This window comes from Ziziphus jujuba, chromosome 1 (genome assembly GCF_031755915.1).
Source record: "Ziziphus jujuba cultivar Dongzao chromosome 1, ASM3175591v1".
In the NCBI taxonomy this organism is placed as follows: Eukaryota; Viridiplantae; Streptophyta; class Magnoliopsida; order Rosales; family Rhamnaceae; genus Ziziphus; species Ziziphus jujuba.
This window is the reverse complement of record NC_083379.1, coordinates 30,996,154-31,014,124: the sequence shown is the minus strand read 5'-3', so window position 1 is coordinate 31,014,124 and position 17,971 is coordinate 30,996,154. Positions and strand designations below refer to the sequence as shown.

At 32.7% G+C, this 17,971-nt stretch overlaps 1 pseudogene; it reads right to left on the bottom strand.

Moving 5' to 3' along the window:
* Positions 1-787: 787 nt before the first annotated feature.
* On the bottom strand, positions 788-17,670 carry LOC107427685 (non-functional NADPH-dependent codeinone reductase 2-like; annotated as a pseudogene).
* Positions 17,671-17,971: the final 301 nt, after the last annotated feature.

The window sequence follows — 17,971 nt, the reverse complement described above, 5'->3', positions numbered from 1 at the left end:
TGAAACTGTATAAAGTTCAAATGGTAGTGCAACTAGAAATTCTCTTTACCATATTCCTTCACTACTATGTACTTGTCCAAATTTTTTCCTTTTTTTATTATTATTATTTTTTTTAGATTCAAAATTCTGTAATTTGTTTTCCTGTTTTATAGAGCTGCTGCTATTTTGTAATTTTTTATTTTATTTTTTACATATTGCATGAATATAGGATCCTAATATGTAATACCATGTAATATATCGTAGCTGGTAGACTTTTGTTTATGCAACCAAAATAAACAAACAAATTAAAAAAAAAAAAAAAAGACTTGTACTATTCAAGAGTTCATCTCTTGTCTAGTCCATAACATGTATGAAACTATAGTATTATAATACGTATTGGTTTCTAATTAATTTGGATTGAAAAATTGAGAAACTGACCCCTGACAAAGGTTGACCACACAATTCAAAATGAATTTTAATGTGATATAGTAAAGAAGAAAATTATGAACCAGTTTGGTTCCGATCAAGAATCAAGAATGCACTAATAAATAAAGGGAAACTTTCGATGGAACACGGTCATGAATTTCATAGTTTGGGACACATACAAACAACCGTATGTGTAACGGTTTATAAAGCAAGATACAATTTTCCTCTAACAACAATGCTTTTTATCCATGCCCAAAACAGAAACAAAGAAAAACAAACAGATACATCAAAAAGCCATGCCCAGAATGCTAAAAGCAACCATAAGTAAGATCTTGCAATTGTTATATCTATCACAGTTTATTTTTGCCATTGATTGAGCTAGTTAAAACTCTCCGTCCCATAATTCTTTAAGAAGCTTCGGGTCAGTTTCATTTCCAACAGCAGCAGCATGAAGAATAATTTTCTTCTGTGGGAATTGACTGATCTTGTGAATATCTTCCTGTGTTAGCTTCCAATCAAATATATCCAAGTTCTCTTTCAACAACTCCTTGTTGTAGCTCTTTGGCACTGAAGTTCCTCCTTGCTCATATATCCATCTAAGACTAACCTGCCAAACCAAAAGTAGTACATATCATCCTCTGTTAAACTCAATTTAGAAATTCTAATTAGTAAATTACATTGGAAAAACTTGGAAGACAAGGAAAGAAAAATGAAAATAATGAAATTGTTAAGTACCTGAGCAATGGTTTTCCCTCGAGCCACCGCAATGTATTTGAGAACTTGATTATTTATAACGTGGTTGGATCCCCATGTTGTGCCATTGGCTCCCAAAGGAGAGTAGGCAGTCACTATGATGTTGTTGGCCTTGCAGAACTCTGTGAGCTTCTTCTGTTACCACATTGGGTTCATTTCCACCTAAAAACAATGTAATTTAATTAATTTTAGTGCTTGAAAAATGTATAATTAATTTTTATAATATAAAGAAACAAAGAAAAATAAACTCACTTGATTCAGGGCAGGTGGGATTGTGGCAAATGAGAGCAAGTTTTGAAGCTTCTTGGTAGAAAAATTGCTGACTCCAATGGACTTAGTAAGGCCAAGTCTCTGGCTTTCCTTCTTGGCTGCCCAAACAGACTTGTAGTCCATTGGCATAATCTCCTCCTCTTTTATCGGGGATTTTCCTTTTCCTGGTTTGGCACTGATGGGCCAGTGAACAAGATAAAGGTCTAGGTACTCCAGCTGAAGATTCCTGCAATCCAAACAGAAACTCACCCTCAATATTTCTTCGAAAGAACAAAAGAAAAGAAAAAAAAAAAAAAAACAAATTGCATCTCTGAAAAGCAAATATATGTTTACATCTCACTGAAGGGATTTCTGTAGAGCAGGGATAACAAGGTTGGGATGAGAATCATTGCACCAGAGCTTGGAAGTGATAAAGAGTTCATCCCTGCAACCAACGAGGCCTAGTTTAAGAGCTTCAGCTATGGCTTCCCCAAGTGCCTGTTCAGACCCATATAACGAAGCTGTATCGAAGTGGCGGTAACCAAGCTTGATGGCATCCAAGGCTGCAGTTTTCAAATGGGTTGAGTCTGAGCTATCGGAAGCCGTGCCAAAGCCGAGCACCGGCATCTCAGGTGGCCGACAGAGGAGCTCAGAACCACCTTTGGGATAAACTCAGACCCTAAAATAACCATTTTCTGTTTCAGTGAATATGGAGCAGTTTTTTAGTAATCATCAATGTTGGATAAGGGTGTGGCTAGCAAATTGGTGATATTGTACCGAAGTATATATAGTTACAGGGCTGCTGAAAGGGCGAAGTTCCAATTGCTTGCTTGCATCATTGCATAGGACACAGATTGGGATTTTTCATTGTTGTGTGTTTATTGATTTGTATCATTGCTTATGACATTGATTTTGCACCTGAATTTTGCTGTTTCTTACGACCTGTATAGGCGGCTCTGGTTTCTGCCTTCTTGAACAGGAAACTGGGTTTGAAAAATCTGCATGCATTCTTTATGGCATAGAGGCTTTTGCCCCATAATCCACGAATTAATCTGGACGCGTTGAATTTCATCAGTGGTCAAGACTAGATTATGGGTTTTACAAAACCAAATTTACTTTACCTTCTCCGTCGCTTCATTCCAAAAATTTCTCCCAAATTTCAGATCAAATGGTACCTAAGTGCCGCCATTTTCTTCTCCACAATCAGGTTTGACATACCGCCTAACCAACCAAGGGTACAAAACGGTGTTTTACAAGGCGGCAAGATGAAGTGTTCCACCCGTTATGATGATGCATATGTCTTTCGGATATTATATTTTAATATTTTACAAAATTATATATATATATATATATATATATGTTAAATAACCATTATACTAATTATTAGTATCTAAATTCTTTTTCACGAAAAAAAAATGTTTAATTTTTCTTTTTCAAAAATTACAATTTTTCTCTAAATTAAAGGGGAAAAGAGATTTTTTTTACTAATTTGACTAAGCCTAAAATTTAAAAGTGTATTATCTGTAGATTTACTAGACCAAGGCTATCAATATTATTATTATTAATTTTTTTTTTCTGTTTTAATAACCTCCAACGCTCAACAGTATCTAATTGATCATATTTTTATTTATTCAAGGTGGGGTCGGCTTGTTTGTCTCATTAGGGGCTTTAGCCACCTTCTACCTTCCTGGCTTTTGGACTTTCAGCTAAGTTGTCTATTAACGTCTTCCCTTACTTGAAGGAAAGACTACACTGAAAGAACAAAAAATATTCCGGTGAAAGATCATTCCTTGAGGGAGTTCGAAGATCTTGGAAAAGTCTTTTTGGAGTATGTGAATTCGGAGGAGAACCTTACTGATGTGTTCATAAAGACACTTGGAAAGACCAGATTTGAGGCATTAAGGACTGTCCTTAATGTCTCTAGCAAGATTACTAAGGAGGAGTGTTGAAAAAGTGGTGATCTTGCCACCTTGTGCAAACCAAAATCCACCAAGGTTTGCACCCTCTTTCTTTCTTTAAAAGAAATATTTTGTGGAATGACCTAATGCAATATTTATGTCTATGTTTTATGTTCCTTTTAATGTCTTTTGAATGCCTAAGTTTTATTGTATTTAGCTTAGGAATTGTCTTTTTCTTGGGTATTAATTTTATTTTGTAAAATGATTATGTGCTGGAAACACTAAGTCCATTGTTGGGACTGGAGTTCTCTGAGCTTTTAGAACAAGATTAGGATTTTTGGATATGTTATAATATATATGTAAAAGAAATATAGAATAAAGAATGATTCAAAAAGGGTTTGGAAGCCCAAGATATGCAGGTTACAAGTTGGCATAACTGTTGAAATTTCCAGCAGTTATGGCCCATGAGTTTGAGATGAATTGGAGGCCTTACCGAATTCTTTTGAAGTTGTTCTTCTTCAGATTTCATCCTTAATATTTTAATATGCCACCTGCCAAAATTCAAGCAATTTGGATGAAGACATCCCAGCCTTCCATCTGGTCAAAATAGTAGTACAGGATTAGGTGGAGACAGTTTTTTGAAATTCAAAATCTCACCAACCCTTGTCATAATTATGCACTCACATGTGACTTGGTGGTTGAACAATTATGTATCATAATTTTGAGTGGGAAATATGGAAATTTTGAATTTTATAGGCTTCCATTTGGTTTCACACACACCTCACATGTATGAGACAACTTTTGTATCTATATATGCAACAAATGAATGAAAAAAAAAATGAATAAGTGTACTGTCTAGTTTTGTGTAGCCTACTCTAACATCTTCACTTCTTCTTCATCTTCTTCTTCTTCCTTCAAAACAAAAACCCTAACAATCCTAAATATTACCATATAAAAAACAAACATAAAAATCACCTAAACATCAAACTAAAAAATGGATTAAAAGTTATGCACAAGACTAACACATTGTGTACAGCACTCTTGGCCGAGTGAACGCAAAACCACACCAAACTCCAACATAGTATACATTATGGGTATAGTACCGACTTTGATGGTGACTCTTGCAATGTTGGAGAAGAGGATGACATGGCAAGATTGGTGATGTGGTGGTAGGTGTAGATGTGGCATGCTGATGTGGCGAAGCTGATGAGGTGGATTTTATCAAACTTAGTTACTACTAAAAGGTGGGTTTTAGAAATTGGCAGTGAATTTATGGTTGACATTGTTACTAATTCGAATGTGAATATGGCTTTTAGTATTAAACTTGTATGTTGTAAAATATGTTTGTATATATATATATATATATAGATATTTGTGTGTATACTTTTGGGCATGTGTGTAGATGTATGTATCCGTGAATATATATATATATATATATACTTGTTAAAAGATTTTGATATATATATATATATAATAAAAATGGTTCATAATTTGTGACTGACCATAGGATGTCTTTGTAAAGTTGTATTGGGATAGTATGAACTAGTTTTAGTGTAAGATTTGCTAAATATGTTTCCAGTTTAACAAGACCTAATCTTGAGTTATAAGTAAAATGAAAGAAATAGTATTATTTTGTTTATTTATTTATTTATTCAGTTATTTATTTGTTTACTTGGTTAGATTTTCATCTATTTAATTGTTTATTATGTACTTAGCTAAATTGCTACTCATTTATTTATTTATCTATTCATTTATTTACGTTTTTATTTAATTATTTATTTATTTGTTCTTGGTGATCTGGGTTTTAAATGTACCACTTAGTATGGATGTTATAGAATTTTTATTATCCATTTTGGATATAATTTTGTATATATATATATATATATATATAAATATACAGTGTTAAGTTATGTTTAGCCATATGTATGTATAACTATATTTATGATTTGCAAGATTATTTGTTCATATTCACCTATGTGTGTGTGTGTAATTAAACATGTATATATATATATATATATATATTAATTTATTAGTTATTATTAAAAGTTGGATTTAACGGAGTTATTTAACAAATTATTGTTAAATTGAATATTTTATAAAATTTCAAAATGGATTTTGATGATTATGTTGATTTAAAAAATAAATTTTATTAGTGGATTTATGGGCTTATTTATGAAATGGGTTATCATAAATTTCAGCTCTGACAAAGTGAGTATGTTATTAAAATATGTTCGTATATATATATATATATATATATTTATACATGTGAGTATAAATGAATATGTGGATATGACTTTCGTAAGGCTAATTATTATTGAGTATTGATGTATGTAATTATTTATTTGTTTATTTACTTATCTTTGCTGATCTAAGAAAATTAATAGTTGTAAAAGTACCTGATATTAAAATGATGTCTCCATAGCATATTTCCCTAAAATTATATTATAGGTTTCATAAATATTTATTTTAACAATTTATTTATTTATTTATTTTGTTTGTTTAAAACATTAATTGCGTTTTTATAATGTAATTATGTGGAGTTGATATTTTCATAATTATATAATTCTATGTGACTAGTTCATTTGTAGATGCACCATATAGTATTGATCTTTTTTACTGTTATACCTATAGATTAGCACACAAGTTATACTTAGTTATCCTTTGTGAGCAGTGGTGAGAAATGATAGGCATGTATTTTGTGGTAATAATATCAGCTACCCTCTCTATAGCCAAAAGACAGCAGGTTTAGCCATTCTTATAGCTGTTAAGGTAAGGATAGATATGTATTTTTATGGTGATGACATTAGCTACCTTTCCTTGGCCGTAGGATGACATGTTATTTAGCATCGGCACATTGTGACACTAAAAGGGCCACGTGGAAGTTCTCTTCTTTCATTCCCATTTCTTAAGTGGTGTTTGGGATACCAAGCATCACTTGACAACATTGGTATATTGTATGGTGCATCAGATGTCTTTTCGATATATATATATATATATATATATGTTATGTTATGGTGTACCATACTATATTGGGGCAATGATCCGACTCGGCTCATGAACAACTTAGTATCATACTTCTACTGTCTATGAGATCAGTGAGTTGGATGGTCATTATAAGCAATCACCCCTAGCTAGGAGTATACCTACTGATAATTGATATCATGGGACAGTGTATTAGTATACTATATTGTATGTAGAGTGTACTTCACTATAAGTATATAGGTTATGTAATGTATTTATCAGTTTTAGTTTTATTTCACCTATTTATTATTATGATTAATATTATTGTTATTGCTATAATTATTATTATTGTTGTTGTTGTTGTCAACTATATAACTGTTATATTTGTCTGAATTTATGACTTAATAGATTTGGTGGCATCATAGCCTTCGGGGAGGTGTATTAGCCTTTGGGCACTTGTATTAGTCTCCGAGCAACTATTACAACCTTAGGGTAGGAGTAGCCTTTGGAAAAATGCACTAGCCTTTGGGCATGTGTGTTAGCCTTCGGGAGGGTATTGCAATCTTGGGCAGGTATTGTAGGCTTCGGGTAGGTGTATTAGCCTCCAGGTAGGTATTGTAGCCTTAAGGCAGGAGTGTTAGCTTTCAAGCAAGTATCGTAACCTTAGGGCATCTATGTTAACCTTTGGGCGGGTATTGTATTCTTGAGTAGGTTATCCAAATTCTTCGAGAGGTTACATATAGATATGTAGAAAATGTATGTATATATATGTATATTCACATTGGTTTTGGATAGTGGTGATATTATCAGAGTTACTATTAAAACCTCAATTGCTCAATTTAAAATATTGTCCTGTTATGTGCATTTTCTTAAATGTAATTTATTTTATTAAAATTTGTTTTACAATTTATCGATTATTAGCGGTACAATTGATATTGGTACATTTTCTAGACGTTGAAAAGTAGACTGTATAATTTAGGTCTGAGATCCATGTTGTTTTCTCTCTCATTATTATTAATATTATTATTTTTCTATCTGCATTTGTGCGTTGGGTATAGTCATGAAGTGATGTAAAAGTAAGAGATTATAGTCAATGGGTGGTGTGGGTGACCATAAGTTATAAAAGTACATATGTCCTGTACTGAGTAAAGAGTTGGAAAAAGTCAAGGCTATTTAGGGTCCAAGTAAGAAACTCGAGAAAGGGTCCCGAGACCTATAAATGTATTTATGGTTTATTAATTATTTCTTATATCTATATTCCAATGCTATTGTCTTTAAAATGCTGCGAATTTAAGAAAATTTATAGTAAGGCTGGAGGAATAACGCGATTGTATATTTTTAGAATGAGTTTTCTATGCAAGGAATATATTGGATGATTCAGTTCACAGATGAGTTGCTGTTGGATTTTTTGTACGATTTACGATAGGGTTTTTCCTAGTCAAGACAATCCTAGGATTCCAACAGGTAACTCAGAGAGTGTCCTAACAAAAAAGATTGCGAAATGTATAAACATAGATTTTTACATATAATATATTTAATATAATAAAATAAAATAAAAAATACAATAATTAAAATAAAAATTGTAATAAAATAGTCCATAAATATCAAATGTTATTTTATACAAAATAAATGCAGTGCTTATTAGTAAGTAAGTATTGTAAATTTGACTAATTAAATATATATCTAAAATTCTAAATAAATCAAAGGATGCAATTTTATCTAAAATTAATAAGATATATATGTATAAACAATTTATTCTCATGTCATAATGATCGTATTGACTATAATCATGCTAAAATATTATTATTTTAATTGCATGCGATAATACTTGATTAATCATAAGTATAAATTTAAAATCTTAATTAAAAATAATTATTAAATATTATCTTTTTATTACTATTATTATTACTACAACTTAGGTGAGGGTAGATTTCACCTAGATTAAAATTTCAAATTTGATAAGTACGATAATTATTATCTAAAAATACATAAGTTATTAGATAAGGTGATTAATTTTTATCCTATTTAAAAATGGGTAAGAATTTCAAATAATTGATAGTAAAATGGCAATGATATCGTATTTCAGCAGGTAGAAACGATGGAGAGGCTTGAAGCGAGTGTGAGAGAAAGAGAATAAAAAGTCACATGATTTTTGCTAAAATTTAATATTCAAACTTAAAGTTCCAGATGTTAATATAATCCAGGATTCTTAGATAAGAGCCTTATTTATTTTATATATATATATTTATGTAGTTATGAACTTTTGCTAAAATAAACACGTTATAGGTCAAAATGTTAAAAGTGTCAACTTAATTAGTTATATAAATTTTAATTTTTTTAAAAAGAAAAAAAAAAACTAATTTGGCAAGTGATAACCTTTACAATTTGGTAGGTCAATAATATTGCCAGCATAAATGATAGCGTAATTGGTGTGCTTACTACTTAAATTGAACATGTTTTGGCACTTTAGTCCCGGATTCAAATCATTGGTATTTTGGTCACTAAACTCAAATTTTACTTGCACAAATGATCTTTATACTGAATTTCACTTGCATTAATGGTTTTTAAACTGATAATATTTTGACACTTTAAAAACCACTTTTCAAGTGAAATTCAACTTTAGGAACCAAAGTGCCAAAAAAGAAAAAAAAAAAAAAGAGAAAATCCCAAAACATGTTCAATTCAAGATGGAAATGCACCAGTTACTCTAAATGATATGTGTGTATATAAATATATATATATATATATATAGACCGTCTATGGTGCGGACGGTCCTCATGCGGACCACAGTATTGGTGAAGGTTTTTCATAGTATTGGTGACGATTTTCTAAAAAACCGTCGTTAATACTATGAAAAATCGTTACTAATACTGCGGTTCTCATGCAAAACGTCCTCACCATAAAATTTCCATATATATATATGTATATATGGTTTTGCTATAGAGAATACTAGATTTATTTTGTAAGGTGAGAAACTAGTGCCGACATCATTTTAGGAGGGTAAGTTTTATGCTAAACTCTATAGGTCCACTATATATGTATGTTCTGTGAAGGAGTGCCACTTTGGGGCAAATTTGGCCCTCCCAAAATGATATCGATTTTAAATTCTTATCTTACAAAGTGAAAGCAATCCTCTCTATAACAAAATTATATATATATATATATATATCTAACCAACATAACATGGGAACTATATGTTTCAAAACATCAAATCCTATATATTATATATAAATAATTGATTTCTTGAAGATAATTTTGAGTTTTATCTAGAAGATAAGATTATATGCATATCTATGTCACTTATATATATCACTAAAGATGGTAGTTTAGTGGAATGGAACCACTCAACTATCATACTTGTGGGTTTGAGAGTTGTAGTTCAAGTATTAACCAGTCCCTTTATTATCTTTGAAGGTCTTATACCATCATGTTATGTGGCATAGGACTGATGTTTATGCTATGAGGAGACATCTTTTTTGCCGATAAAGAAAAAAATCATTTAATACTTTCATTTTTAGTAAATTATTTTTTATCCACCCTTCCAGCTTAGTTGGTTTTACATGCTAATCATTTCTTCACTTATTTATTTATTTATTACATTTTAAGACTATAAGAACCATATATGGGAGAGTAACCTCGCATAAGTAGCTAATTAAATTACTGTAAGAGTATGTAGATCTTATTTTTAATATCCATATTAGCAAGTATTAGTTAAGAATTATTTCCCATAAAATCATTTTTATACATATATTTGATTTTTTAAACCATTTCTAATATTATTTGCCTTTTCCGTTTAAAAATAATGCTCTAGGACAATTGGTTTAGTAGAGAACAAAATTAATCATAAATCCTTCACCAGGCATTTTTGACAGTTTGACCAAGAATGCATAGGTTTGAGTATCACCATTGCTTAGGTTAGAAGCTCGATAAATCCAAAGAATGCAATTGCTCAATTGACACCTATAGGTCTACCTTTTGATATTATACTAACCTTTACTGTCAGAAACTTTTTTTCTAAATTTACCGTAGAAAAACATATAAGGCCATCATGCAATTCAATAAATGTCTACCAACAAACATGTTTTAAACCATTTTGTTACTTATTGGCATAATTACTTTTTTAAACCATTTTGTTTTATAAAAGGAATAATTAAAAAAAAAAATCAAACTGGTAAAACAGTAGCACAATTAGAAATAAAAAATAACCAAAAATATGAAACATACAATATTTCCAAATATGTCATTTATTAGGGTTCAATATGTAATTTGAGTTGAAAAGCTTGTATCACCACTGATTGCTCTCTCTGTGCATCAATAATCTGTAATTTTTATATGTATGAAACTATCGTACATTATGTATTGGTTTCCAATTTGGATTGAGAAAATTGACAAACCGACGCCTGTTAAAGCTGACCACTCAATTCAAAATGAATTTTGATGTTGTCAACAAGAAAATATACAATGTCAGGACAACGGTTTGGTGCCAAACAAGAATCAAGAATGCACTAATAAGTAAGAGAAAAAACTTTGATAAAACAGAGTGATGAACTTCATAGTTTTGGGACATATACAAACCGTAGGTGATATATTTATAAAGCACGATATAATTTTCCCCTAACGATAATGCTTTTACCTATACCGAAAAACAGAAACAAAAAGAAAAAGAAACCACACTTGCATCATATCATATGGATGTGCAAAATAAATATTATATATATACATGTAATATATATATATATACATACACATATCATAAACATCATATAGATATATATAATAAATATTATAAATATCAAAGTTTATTTTTTGCCCTTGATTAAGTTAGTCAAAGCTCTCCGTCCCATAATTCTTGAAGACAACTTTGGATCAGCTCCATCAGAAGTATGAAGATTCAGTTTCTTCTATGGGAGTTGACTGATCTTGTAAAGATTCTCCTGTGTTATTTTCCAATCAAAGATGTCCAAGTTCTCTTTCAACCTCTCCCTGTTGTAGCTTTTAGGCACTAAAGTTGTTCCTTGCTCATATATCTCCATCAAGAACAAACCTGCCAAACCAAAAGTAGTATATGTCATCCTCTGTTAAAACACATTGTTGTTTCAGACATTAATCAAAATGAGGAAAGTTGTACAAAAATAATGAAAAAGTTCAAGAACTTGAGCAACGGATTTGCCATGATCCAACACAATGTCGTTGAGAACTTGGTTGTCCACAACATGATTGGATCCCCATGGTGTGCCTTGGCTTCCAAAGGAGAGTAGGCAATCACTATGATATTGTTGGCCTTGCAGAACTCTATGAGCTTCCTCTGTTGCTAAATTGGGTTCATTTCCACCTAAAAAACAATGTAATTTGATTAATTATAGTACTGAGAAATGTATGATTAATTTCCATAATGTCAAGCTGAAAACAAAAATGAACTCTCACTTGATTCAGAGACGGTGGGAGACAATGGGATTTTAGCGAATGAGAGCAAGTTTTGAAGCTTCTTGGTGGTGAAACCACTAACTCCAACGAACTTAGTAAGGCCAAGTCTCTGGCTTTCTCCATATCCACCCAAACAGAGTTGTGGTATATTGGCAAAATATCCACCTTTTTTTTTATGGGATATTGCAGTTTTCATGGTTTGGCACTGAAGGGCCAGTGAACAAGATAGAGATCTAGGTATGCCAGCTTAAGGTTCCTGGAATCCAGATAGAAACTCACCCTCAACAATCCACAATGCATTGAAATAAAAAAGAAAAGAAAATAGCATTTTAATTCAAAAAGTAATTATGCTTATTGCTTACTAAAGGGATAACAGGGTTGGGATGAGCATCATTGCACCAGAGCTTGGAAATGATGAAGAGTTCATCCTGTGAATCAACAAGGCCTAATTAAAAAGCTTCAGCTATGGCTTCCCCGAGTGCCTGTTCAGACCCATATAAAAAAGATGTATCAAAGTGGTGGTAACGAAGCTTGATGACTTCCAAGGCTACAATTTTCAAATGGTTGAGTCTGAGCTATTGGAAACCATGCCAAAGCCAAGCACCGGCATGCTCAGGTGAACGACAGAGGAGTCCCGAACCACCTTTGGCATAAACTCAGACCCAACAGTAGCCATTTTATATTTCATTGAATATAGAGAAGTCTTAATAATTATCAATGTTGGATAAGGCTGTGACTAGCCAATTGGTGAAATTGTACCAAAATATATATATAGCTACAGGGCTACTGAAATGGAGAAGTTCAAATTGCTTGCTTTCATCATTGCATAGGACACAGAGTGCGATTTTCCTTTGTTGTGCTTTTATTGTTTTTTATCATTGCTTATGACATTGACTTTGCATCCGACTTTTGCTTTTTCTTAGGACCTGTGTAGGTGGCTCCGGTTCAGTCTTCTTGATCAGGAAACTGGAGTGGCAAAATCTGTATACATTCTTTATGGCAGAGAGGCTTTTACCCCAGAATCCATGAATTAATCTAGACCATTGAATTTCATCAATGGTAAAGATTAGATTCTGGGTTTTAGAAAACCAAATTATTTTACCTTCTCCCTTAATTCATTCCAAAATTTTCCCAAATTTCATGTTAAATGGTATGTAAGTGCTGCCTTTTTCTTCTCCACATCGAGGTTTGACATACCACATAACCAAACTAAGTGTATAGTGGAGGATTTGAAAAGAATGATACATGGGATGTCTGATCCCCTAATCCTTAACTGATGGTATCCAGACCCCAAATCAATCTTGGAGAATACTTTGATACCCTGGAGTTGATCAAATAGGCCGTTGATCTTTGACAACAGGTAACGGTTTGAAATAATTACTTTATTAAGTTGCTTGTAGTCAATACACCATCATAGGCTACCATCTTTTTTATTTATTTTTTTTTTCCTTACAAATAGGACTGGTGCTCCTCAAGGCAAGATGCTAGTATGAGGAAACCTTATCTACTAGCTTTTATAACTGAGCATTTAACTCATTTAATTTTGCAGGTGCCGTTCAGTACAGTGACATGGAAATAGGCACTTCCTTCAACCTTATACCATATGTTTAGGTGTCAATCACATGAGCAAGATATCCTTTGCAAACCTTCTTAAGCAACCATGTGGCAATAAGGGCAAAAATCAACCTTCATAAGGGTCTCCTATACTCTTCACAAACCACCACCTCTAATAAGCCTAGTCGCATAAATGTCACTTCCTTTTCTTATAGCAATCCATGGAGGCATAATATGCAGCAAGCCAATCCATGCCTAGGATCAGATCTAACCCAAAATAATCTAACAAAATTAAGTCTACTTCCATCACTTGGTCTTCAATGCAAAAAAGGAACCCTTGAGTATGTGGCAAAGTCACAAGGACTCTTTTGCAAGAGTGATGATGTCTAACTGACACTCTAAAGGGATTGGAGTTACCCAAACTTGGGTAACAAACTCACACTAGATAAAGGAATGTGTAGCCTCCATGTCGATAAGAACAAATGCATTACTACCAAAAATTTTCAAAGTACCTGTTATCGTATAGGGTGTGGCTAAAACTTCCTGTTGCATCATAGAAAATACCCGGCATTGACCCATTTATTGTAGCCTCTATCTTTCACCTCTACTCGATTCTACGGACTACTGTACTAACATATTATTCTAGTATCACTGTGAAGGTAGGGGCAGTCTTTCTTCATATGGCTCAATTATCCGCATTGGAAGCATAAACAACCCCACTCACATGGTCCACCATATGACTTGCCATAAATTTTAAAAACTTATCTAGAATTGCCTATAAGGGTGGACCTCTAATAAGAACAGCCACTTATCGAAGTTTGTGTGGTCTGTTAGAAATGATGGCCCTTCCATGTCAAGTTGGCATACTTGATCCCAAACTATGATTCCTTTTCAGGACCCTTGGCTCCCACATACTTGCACATCAAGATCTGTCTATCCTATTCAAGTGCAAGCATCTCACGTAGATTGGTAAGCCGAGTGCAGTGCTTGAGTGATATTCAGGGATATGTTCTTATTTAGGCCATCAATAAACCTTGTCTTCTTACTTACATCATTTGAATTCAGGTGCATATAGAACTCGGATAGCTCTTGGAACTTCCTTTTGTAATGGGAAACTATCAAGATCCTTCGGTGTAGCCTCTATAATTCTCTTATTCATAACCCACAGAAAGCAGGGGGCAATATTCTGTGGTAAAGGCATTCTTGAATTGCTCTTAAGTATGACGTCTCCCCATCCCTTCTGCCCACCACCACTTTCTGGTATCTCCCTTTAGCATGAATCTTGCTATTCTAACTTGATCCTAATCAGGGCACTCCATTCCTTCATCCAGGATCTTTTCTATATTGGTCAACCAAGCTATGGCCACTGGTAGACTATCAGCTCTACCAAAATTACAACTCCCAAACATTGTACCTATTCCATGGTTTATCCAATGGTACTTGTATTTCCCAAAGTTTAGGTTAATTGTGAGACAAGATTTTTAAAGGTTAACCTACTACCAAAACTCTTGGTCAAGTCCTCTCGGGAATTGCATCCACCTTGCCTGGGCATCGGTGTAGGTTCTAGAGAAACAAAATAGAGATTCATAAAGAAGATACTTCAACAATGTCAAAATAGAGGAATAACTAGTAGATGGGATGTAAAACAATGCATAGTCCCTTAGGAATACAAGAACCCAAGGATGCATGACAATGCACATTCCTTTAGGAATGGACAATCATTTTTTTTTTTTATTATTCCATCCATGACAATGGCTATGGAGTTTTAATAGAGGAAAGGCTACGGAAACCATCAAGTTTGTTTCACCTTTTACGCCAGAAGAAGATAAACGGTGGAGAAGGATAGTGACGAAGGGGAAATAAAAGTCACGTGACATTTTAAAACCCAAATCTAATCTTGATCGTAGAGGATATATAACGGTTAAAATTAGATTCTTATATTTTATTAGTTTCCAAGAATCATGAATAAGAGCCTTTCTCATATATTTATATTATATGCTTTTATTTACTTATTATTATTATTGTTTTATATATAATGTGTGTGTTCAATGGTGTTAGTGTCTATGTTTTATGGAAAGAGAGCTTTGTAGTAAGTCTCTAAAATTCCATTTTTGAATGGGAAGGGAAGGAATAAAAAAATCCCATACTAACTTTTACGCAAGAGGAAAATAAGTGGTGAAGGATGGTGAAAGAGGAAATAAAAGTCACGTGACATTTTTAAACGCACATCTATTCTTGATCGTAGATGATATCGAGCGGTTAAAATTAAATTCCTGTATTTTATTCAAATCCAAAAATCTTAGATAACAGCCTTTCTCTGCATATGTACATATATATATATATATATATTTATATATTTATATTTTATACTTTTATTTACTTATTATTATTATTGTTTATATATAGTGCGTGCTCAAATGGTGTTAGCTTTGAAGTAAGTCTCTGAAATTTAACTTTTGAATGGGAAGGGATAGAACAAAAAATCTCATACCAAGTATGGTGGCTAAACTAGGAACAATATTGAGAATACTAGGTTTGGCAATGGAGGCAGATTATTACAAATAATATCAGAGTTTCCCAAGAGGTCATGGATTACTCTCATCTGAGTAAGTTCTTTTGAACTTTGAAGCCAACCGTTCTGAAAAAGCTTTGGCATTATGAAAATGAACATTAGTATATTTGAATCATCTTTTGATCTACATCCATGTAATATGAAATTGGACACCAGGTAACGCCCGCACCTACCCACACTGGACATCACAAAAAATAAAAAGAAAAAGAAAATCACAAGATCATCTATAAGAAGAAATGATTCCTTCAATATCAAGATAAATTTGCTTTAGGTATCAAGAATAGAAGAGAAAAAATGAAGCTGATCATTAAGATATAAGCCTCATATGAAGCTAACCGTTGAAATAGAAGCCTTAGATGATTTCCTCACTAAGAAAGTAACTTAATGACAAGCTTCGAATTTACAGTGAGAGTTTAGAATGGGTATTTGAGGAGCTTGAAATTATCCATTTACCGTTCCTTCTTTACAAAAAGTGAAGATATGATGAGAGGCTTTCAAATTTGCAACGGGTTTGAGAATCAGAATGAGTAAAAAGGTGCAATAGCTGCAACAAGCAAAGTCTTATGAAGTCGTCTAATTTTATAATTTTGTTATTTTCATGCTGCAGTAGGTGTACTGCATACCCCAACACTACTAAAAATAGATTTAAGCACCAGGATATAACAAAAACTAAAATTTAAGATCAAAATGCCAAAACAAAATTGAAGCACCAAAGTGCAAATGCAAGCATAGTTCAAGGGCTAACAATACCAATAACTCTAGTTTTTATTATTATTATTTTTATTATTTATTTTTAACAATGACACGTTATTCACCATATTTGATGAACAATTTGGTGCTTATAACATTATTAAAAGATAAAAAAAAGAGAAATTCTAATTGCACTACCAATTTAACTCTATGCAATCCGTTTATTATTAATTTATTAAAATATCCTCCCTTCTCCTTCTTATACTCTATTTAACTAATGGTCTTCATTTCTCTTACCGAGATGGGTGGGAGCTTATTATCCATTTTTTAGAAATATTTCAAACATAACTTAGCAAGCAATGAATTTGAAGACTAAAGGAATATGAAACAAGAAACTGAGTTGTCTAATAAATATGGTTTAACTTAAAAATATGGCAATGGAAAAAACTCCTCGAAAAATCATTTTGTCATTTTTTTTTTTAAATTAGCACGATTAAAAAAAAAAAAAAAAAGCAATATTACCAAATTTGTCATTTTCAGGTACGAATATGTAATTTGAACCGAGAAACTTGTATCACGATTATTTGCTGTCCTCTGTACATCAGTAATCCGAAAATTTTTATGATATGTATGAAATGGTACATAATATGTACTGGTACATAATATGTAATCCGAACAGAAACTCATTCGCGCTCGATAATCCACAAAGCTTTGAAAGAAAGAAAAATATAAATAAAGGAAATATAGTGTCTTAATTTGAAAAGTGTATGTATGTTAATATCTCACTGAAGGGATTTCTTCAGAGCTGGGATAACAAGGCTGGGATGGGCATCATTGTACCACAGTTTGGTGGTGATAAAGAGCTCGTTCCGAGAGCCCACAAGGCCATGCTTGAGAGCTTCGGCTATGGCTTCCCCAAGTGCCTGTTCAGACCCATACATGGCAGCTGTATCAAAGTGGAGGTAACCAAGCTTAATGGCCTCCAAGACTGCAGTTTTCAAAAGATCTGAGTCTGAGCTAAAGGAAGCCGTTCCAAGGCCGAGAACCGGCATGGCACGATGGCCAACAGAAGAGCTCAGAACCACAGCTGGGATACATTCAGAACGTGCAGCAGTCATTTTCTGTTTCTATGGATACGTAGTTTTAGTAATTAATGTTGGATAAGGGTGTAATTAACAAATTGATGACATTCATAGAGAGTTCCAGCCTAAAAATTCAAGTTCAAATTGCTTGCTTGCATTATTGCATCACTTTTTTATGGGACCCGTGTCCGCGGCTCTGACGTCTGCTAGAAACTGGGTTGTAAAAATCTGCATATATTCCAACGTTTTTTAGCATAATAATTTGAATTTGAATTTGAATCTATGTACAAATAAAAAAAATAAAAATAAAAATCCTGATACACAAAAATGTTGTAAACTTTTTATATGTAAAAATAAAAAATAAAAAAAAGGAAAAGTCTTGG